Below are 7,255 nucleotides of genomic sequence, written 5' to 3'. Positions count from 1 at the left end.
AAGCTATAACAGAACATCTATCACAACATAATTTAGCCCATTCTCCTCATCTCTGACAGCTTATATTCTGTGTGTAATATCCTCATGTTGATGTAGTTAAGCTGTGCCTCTATTTATTAATTCATGAATTTGCATGAATCTCTCTCAGCTTCCCTGACTGGATGCAGGGTAACAATGTGGGGAATTATGCTACCACAGATTGCTACACAAACAGTGGGCACTGCAAGCTTGGCAGAATATTCTCTGGAGGAAGAGAGATAGATCAGCGTGTGAACAAACTTCAGCTGAGTCAGTGTAAACAAACACAAATTACAAGAGGGTGCGCCATGGTGACACAGCCTTCATTTTTAACAGAAGACTCAGACTGGGAACAAGATTTGCAAGGGTAAACAAAAACTACTGAGTAAATGGCTTTGCTATTTTCAAATTTCAACATTGTTCTTCTATTTATAGATGCTTTAGCTTTTGAAAAATACAAGGCAAAGAAAATGTTTCTCACACACAGTTAAAGGTTCATTATTGCAGTTAATAATTACCTAATTGTGACAATTTTTCATTTATGCAGTTCATTTTGATCTAGATCCTGTAAGTCAAAAGGTTTTGAGCAACGTGAGGTGATTAAACAATTAGGCTATTATCAATGCTCCCATTATAATCAACAAGACTGTTTTTTTTTCACTTTCGCTATACATTACATGGTGTAAACAGAAGATTTATTCAGCAGCATAGACAACCTCATTGATTATAATGGGAGTTTCCTGTTTAGCCACTGCCTTATTTATTGATGTATAAAACAGCATCTGAGTCAAGTTATAATTTGTTTTTATAAATTAAAAACAAATTAAATGAAACAATTAAAAAATACTAAATAGCTAATAGTAAGGTATTGTATTTCATGAATAGTTCTCAGCTTGTTTTGGATGTGTACATTAAAGGAGAAGTTCACTTTCAGAACAAAAATTTACAGATAATGTGCTCACCCCTTGTCATCCAAGATGTTCATGTCTTTCTTTTCTCAGTCGTAAGGAAATTGTGTTTCTTTAAGGAAATATTTCAGGATTTCTCTCCATATAATAGACTTCTATGGTGCCCCCGAGTTTGAACTTCCAAAATGCAGCTTCAAATGGCTCTAAACGATCACAGTTGAGTAATAAGGGTCTTATCTAACAAAATAATCAGTCATTTTCTAAAATGTATATACTTTTTAACCTCAAATGCTCGTCTTGTCTAGCTCTGGGTGTACTCTGTGTAGAGTAGAAAAGTATATAAACTGTAAATGTTTTTAGAAAATAACCGATCGTTTCGCTAGATAAGACCCTTCTTCCTCGGCTGGGATCATTTGAAGCTGCATTTAAACTGCATTTTGGAAGTTCAAACTCAGGAGCACCATAGAAGTCCACTATATGGAGAAAAATCCTGAAATGTTTTCCTCAAAAAACATAATTTCTTTACGACTGAAGAAAGAAAGACATGAACGGATGACAAGGGGGTGAGTACATTATCTGTAAATTTTTGTTCTGAAAGTGAACTACTCCTTTAAGTATATTTAAGACACAATTATTCAAGTTTACAATAACAAACTGAAATAATTGACAGCAGTAATTTATACAGTAAGCTTTAAAGGAGAAGTTCACTTCCAGAATAAAAATCACCCCATGTGATCCAAGATCAGTTCATGTCTTTCTGTCTTCAGTCGCAAAGAAATTGAGGTTTTTGAGGAAAACATTCCAGGATTTTTCTCTATAGCGGACTTCAATGGGAGCCAATGGGTTGAAGGTCCAAATTGCAGTTTCAATGCAGCTTCAAATGGCTCTACACGATCTCAGCCAAGGAACAAAGGTCTTGTCTAGTGAAACGATCGGCCATTTTCTAAAAACAATTAAAAATGTCTATCCTTTTTAACCACAAATTCTTGTTTTGCACCAGCCCGACCTCACGCATTATGTAATTATGTTGGGTACCGACATAGTGTTTACAAAGCAAACGTGCAAAGAAAGTCAAACAGCCTTTACAAAAAACAACAAATGTTGGATTATTTTGAAGTTTTTGGAGTTTTTCACCCTACTGTACATTTTTGCACTGAAATACAAAAGAACTGACCATGCGTGACCTTTCCAACATAATTACGTAATGCGTTAAGTCATTGACGCGCATCACAGAGCTAGTGTGATTTTATACAATTTTTTTTTTTTTTTTTAGAAAACGACCAATCGTTTTGTTAGATAAGACCCTTATTCCACTGCTGGGATTGTGTAGAGCCCTTTGAAGCTGCATTGAAATCGCAATTTGGACCTTCAACCCATTGGCCACCATTGAAGTCCACTATTTGGAGAAAAATCCTGCAATGTTTTCCTCAAAAACCTGAAGACAGAAAGACATGAGCATCTTGGATCACATGGGGGTAAGTAAATTATCAGGACTTTTTTTTTGAAAGTTAATTTCTTCTTTAATCTTGCAGCCCTAGACACTAAACTGTTCTTACAAAATGCTTCATTAGTCAAGTCAAATGTTTGGCCTAAGGCTTTACCAAATCCAAACATCATCCCAACCAATGAAAATGCCTGCTGGAGTCTGGATCATTAATAAAAATGCACTGGATTTTTAATTCAGTTCTGCTCGACTGCAGTATTTCAAAAAATAGCATCAGAAACTCAGCAGTTAGGTATTTTTTCCTCAGATTCAACTGTGCAAAAATATTACAGAGTTCAGACCTTTTAAAATGACAGAATGTCAAATCTGAATGAGGCCCAGTCAGTCAGTGTGTTTGAGGTCAAGTATACCTGCCCGAAATGCCAGCTTTTTTTCTATAGAATGTCATTACATAAGAGCTAAATACACAAGGCTGGAAAAAAATAAGCTAATGACTAGAAACCAGCTAACAGATTCCAAAATGTAGCAAAGTAATAGTTCACACAAAAATGAACATTTGCGGAAAATGCACTCATCTTTAAGCCATCTACGATTCTTATACATCACTTTTTAACTTTGAAGATTCCTCTATCCATAATATATTCTCCATTGAAAAAGTCATCTAAGCCAAAACAGTTTTAAACAGATATTTTGGTGGATTTTGATGTAAGAGGATAACAGGGGATGGACTTTTTTACATTTGGGAAGTTCATTATGGATTACAGACTTGTATTTTGGCCAAAAACCTGTACTGATGTATTTATTTTGTACAAATATTCAGCTTTTCGCTTCACAAGACATTAATTGAAGGACTTGATTTATGTAGTTTACTTGTGGATTACTGTGATGTTTTTATCAGCTGTTTGGACTGTCATTCTGATGGCACCTATCCACTGCAGAGGATCCATTGGTTAGTCATTGAATGCTAAATTTCTCCAAATCTGTTCCAAAGAAACAAACTCATCTCCAGATGGCCTAAATATTCATTTTTAGGTGAACTTTTTCTTTAAGATGGATCTTCCAGTTGGGATCACCATCTCATTAGCTTTGTCCATTAAACTTTAACATCCTTAACTTTGCAATTTAAATAAACAATGTTCGTCTGAATCCTTCACCATATTATACTAAATGTAAAAAGTCTGTTTCTGTATGTCTAACTCTCTGACGCAGAATAAGAATTTAACAGCAAGCATCTGTGTGGGAAGCTTCCACTCTGCTTGCAACCCTTCCGACAGATGTCAAAGTCAGAGCTGTTTGAATAGATAAACATATGTTGTGTGTTGGAAACTCATGCACACTGTTCTCATTTACATAACAAGATGAATTAAAAGCACAAAGGCTTTACCAGTAAACTGAGGCATCTTGGACTGAGTTTCACTTTGGAAGTTAACCTCATTCATTGAATTTAATGCATTTTACTGAATACACACAGCGGCCTTTCCACAAAATCAACAAAACCACTATAAATACATAAATATACAGGATCTCACAAAAGTGAGTACACCCCCCACATTTCATCAACCATTTTAGTATTTCTTCTCAAGGGACAATACTATAGAAATGAAGTCAATGCGCAGCTTGTATAGCAGTATAGATTTACTGTCCTCTGAAAATAACTCAACATACAGCCATTATTGTCAAAATAGCTGGCAACAAAAGTGAGTACATTCTAAATGAACTTGTCAAAACTGTGTCCAAAGTATCAATATTTTGTTTTGGCACTATTGTTATCTAGCACTGCATTAATCATCCTGGGCATGGAATTCACCAGAGCATCACAGGTTGTTGCTGGGATGCTTTTCCTTTTCTTTATAATGACATTACAGAGCTGCTGGATGTTAGAAACATGGCACTTCTCCTTTTCTGCTTGAGGATGCCCCACAGGTGCTCAAAAGGGTTCAGGTCTGTAGACGTACTTGGCCACCCCATCATCTTCACCTTCAGCTTCCTCATCAAGGCAGTTGTCATCTTGGTGGTGTGTTTAGGGTCGTTATCATATTGGAAAACTTCTGTTCGGCCCATTTTCTGAAGGGAAGGCATCATGTTCTGCTTCAGAATGTATAGTGCAAAATAGAATGCATGTTTCCCTCAATGAACTGCAGCTCCCCAGAACTAGCAGCACCATGATGCTACCACCACACCACACTCGACTGTAGGCAAGACACAATTGTCTTAGTCCTCCTCACCAGGGCATCACAACACATGCTGAACAAAATCTGAGCCAAACAAGTTTGTCTTAATCTCATCAGACCATAGGCCATGGTTTTAATAATTCATGCTCTTGGACAGGTTGTCTTCAGCTAACTGTTTGCGGCCTTTCTTGTGAGCCAGCTTCAGAAGAGGCTTCCTTCTGGGATGACGCTCATGCAAACCAACTTGTTGCAGTGTGCAGCATATGGTCTAAGCACTGATAAGATGACTTTCTATTTCTGCAACCTCTAAAGCAAACCTGGCAGCACTCGTGCATCTCTTTTTTGAAGCCAGGTTCTGCACCTGACACAGAGAATGAGTACTCAACTTCGTCGACCCTTGATCGACCCTTGCGAGGCCTATTCCGAATGGAACCCATCTTGGAAAACCTCTGTTTGACCCTGGCCACTGTACTGTAACTCAGTTTCAGGGTGTTACTAAACCTTTTGTAGCCTAGGCCATCTTTGTGGAGAGCAACTTTCAGAGGACAGTAAATCTATACTGCTATACAAGCTGGACATCGACTACTCTAATATGTGACCCTGGACCACAAAACCAGTCTTAAGTCGCTGGGGTATATTTGTAGCAATAGCCAAAAATACATTGCATGGGTCAAAATTTTTGATTTTTCTTTTATGCCAAAAATCATTAGGAAATTAAGTAAAGTTCATGTTCGATGAAGATTTTTTTGTAAAATTCCTACTGTAAACATATCAAAATGTAATTTTTGATTTGTAATATGCATTGTTAAGAACCTAATTTGGACAACTTTAAAGGTGATTTTCTCAGTCTTTTTGATTTTTTTGCTGCATCAGATTTCTGATTTCAAATAGATGTATCTCGGTCAAATATTGTCCTATCCTAATAAACCATCAATAGAATTTTGATTATTTATTGAGCTTTCATATGATGTATAAATCTCAGTTTTGTCAAATTTAACCTTATGACTGGTTTTGTGGTCCAGGGTCACATATATATCCAGGTTTTATTTCTATAGTATTGTCCCTTGAGAAGATATACTAAAATGGTTGCTGAAATGTAAGGGGTGTACTCACATTTGTAAGATACTGTATATATATGTGACCCTGGACCACAAAACCAGTCATAAGGTTAAATTTTACAAAACTGAGATGTATACATCATATGAAAGCTCAATAAATAAGCTTTTTATTGATGTATGATTTGTTAGGATAGGGCAATATTTGGCCGAGATACATCTATTTGAAAACCTGGAATCTGAGGGTGCAAAAAAATCAAAATACTGAGAAAATCACCTTTAAAGTTCTTCAAATTAGGTTCTTAACAATGCATATTACTAATCAAAAATTACACTTTGATATATATTATATATATATTTATAGTAGGAATTTTACAAAAAATCTTCATGGAACATGATCTTTACTTAATTTCCTAATGATTTTTGGCATAAAAGAAAAATCTATAATTTTGACCCATACAATGTATTTTTGGCTATTGCTACAAATATACCCCAGCGACTTAAGACTGGTTTTGTGGTCCAGGGTCACATATATAGTTTTGCATCATAGTTACATCCCTGGTTTGTCTTAAGCAGTGAAGCCTGCAAAAATCTTCAATGTACTGTAAATTCTTTGGTTTTGCATCCTCTGCACTTTTGAGTTCATCTCAAAAGTGCCTCTTTGATCTTGAGATTCAGATTCACTACTTCGGACAACCAAGGGTCACAAGCAAGCAAGCATTTGGCAAAACATTGTTTGACTTGATATTGTTGCGACTTCTTAAAAAATCTAAATCAACAGAAGCCAACTTTTGAAAAACAATAGAAGCAGGACCGTAGGTGTTGTTATTCCTATGGTCTTCTGCTGCTGGCACCTGATGTCTCCACGGCCTTTGGGGACTTTAAGAGTCTTATTAAATGCAGAGCTTGTGTGCATCTCATTTAGAATCATAAAACAGTGCTTCTGACGTGGATCGCTGTTAGAGTCTCTGCGGTTTCATCACCTTGTAATCCCCTCTCTACTTTGTAAGCACAGCACTGACTAGCTGGTGAAAAGAATGCAGACAATAGCGCAAGCTCTTTGATGGTTCATTTTTTTGTGATGGAGATGAAAGAATCCTTTCTTGAAAGGCGATGGTTATGATGTGCTCCTGTGTGTCCTTATTGCCGCAGCAGCTGCTGTAGGCAAAAAGTACTGAAATACACACACACACACACACACACACTTGCATATGTGGTTTAAAGAGACTTTCCATAGGGTTTTTATACTGTACAAACTGTACTTTCTATCTCCCAATCCCAACCCTACACCTAAACCTACCCCTCACAGAAAACATGCACTTCATAAAACACAATTTAGTATATTTTTAAGCCTTTTGGTTTATGGGATAAACTGTGATAATGGGAGAAATTTTGAAGGTGTCTGAATAAGTTTTGGTTTGACTGTAAGTCATTTGTGATTATCAAGATGAATTTGTTCTGACACAGTTTAACTCTGAGTTCTTGTCATATTTTATTACCATTTTCTAAACTATAGCGAATAAACTGTGATAATGTGAGAAAGGTTAAAGGTGTCTGAATAAATTTTGGTTTGGTGTGCAGTGTGTGTGTGTGTGTGCGCATAAGCTGATAGTTCAATGTGTTCTAAAAGTCTTTGCTAATTGGCATTAAAATAATGAA

This window comes from Garra rufa, chromosome 8, assembly GCF_049309525.1.
Source record: "Garra rufa chromosome 8, GarRuf1.0, whole genome shotgun sequence".
Taxonomy (NCBI): Eukaryota; Metazoa; Chordata; class Actinopteri; order Cypriniformes; family Cyprinidae; genus Garra; species Garra rufa.
Note: the sequence above shows the minus strand (reverse complement) of the source record.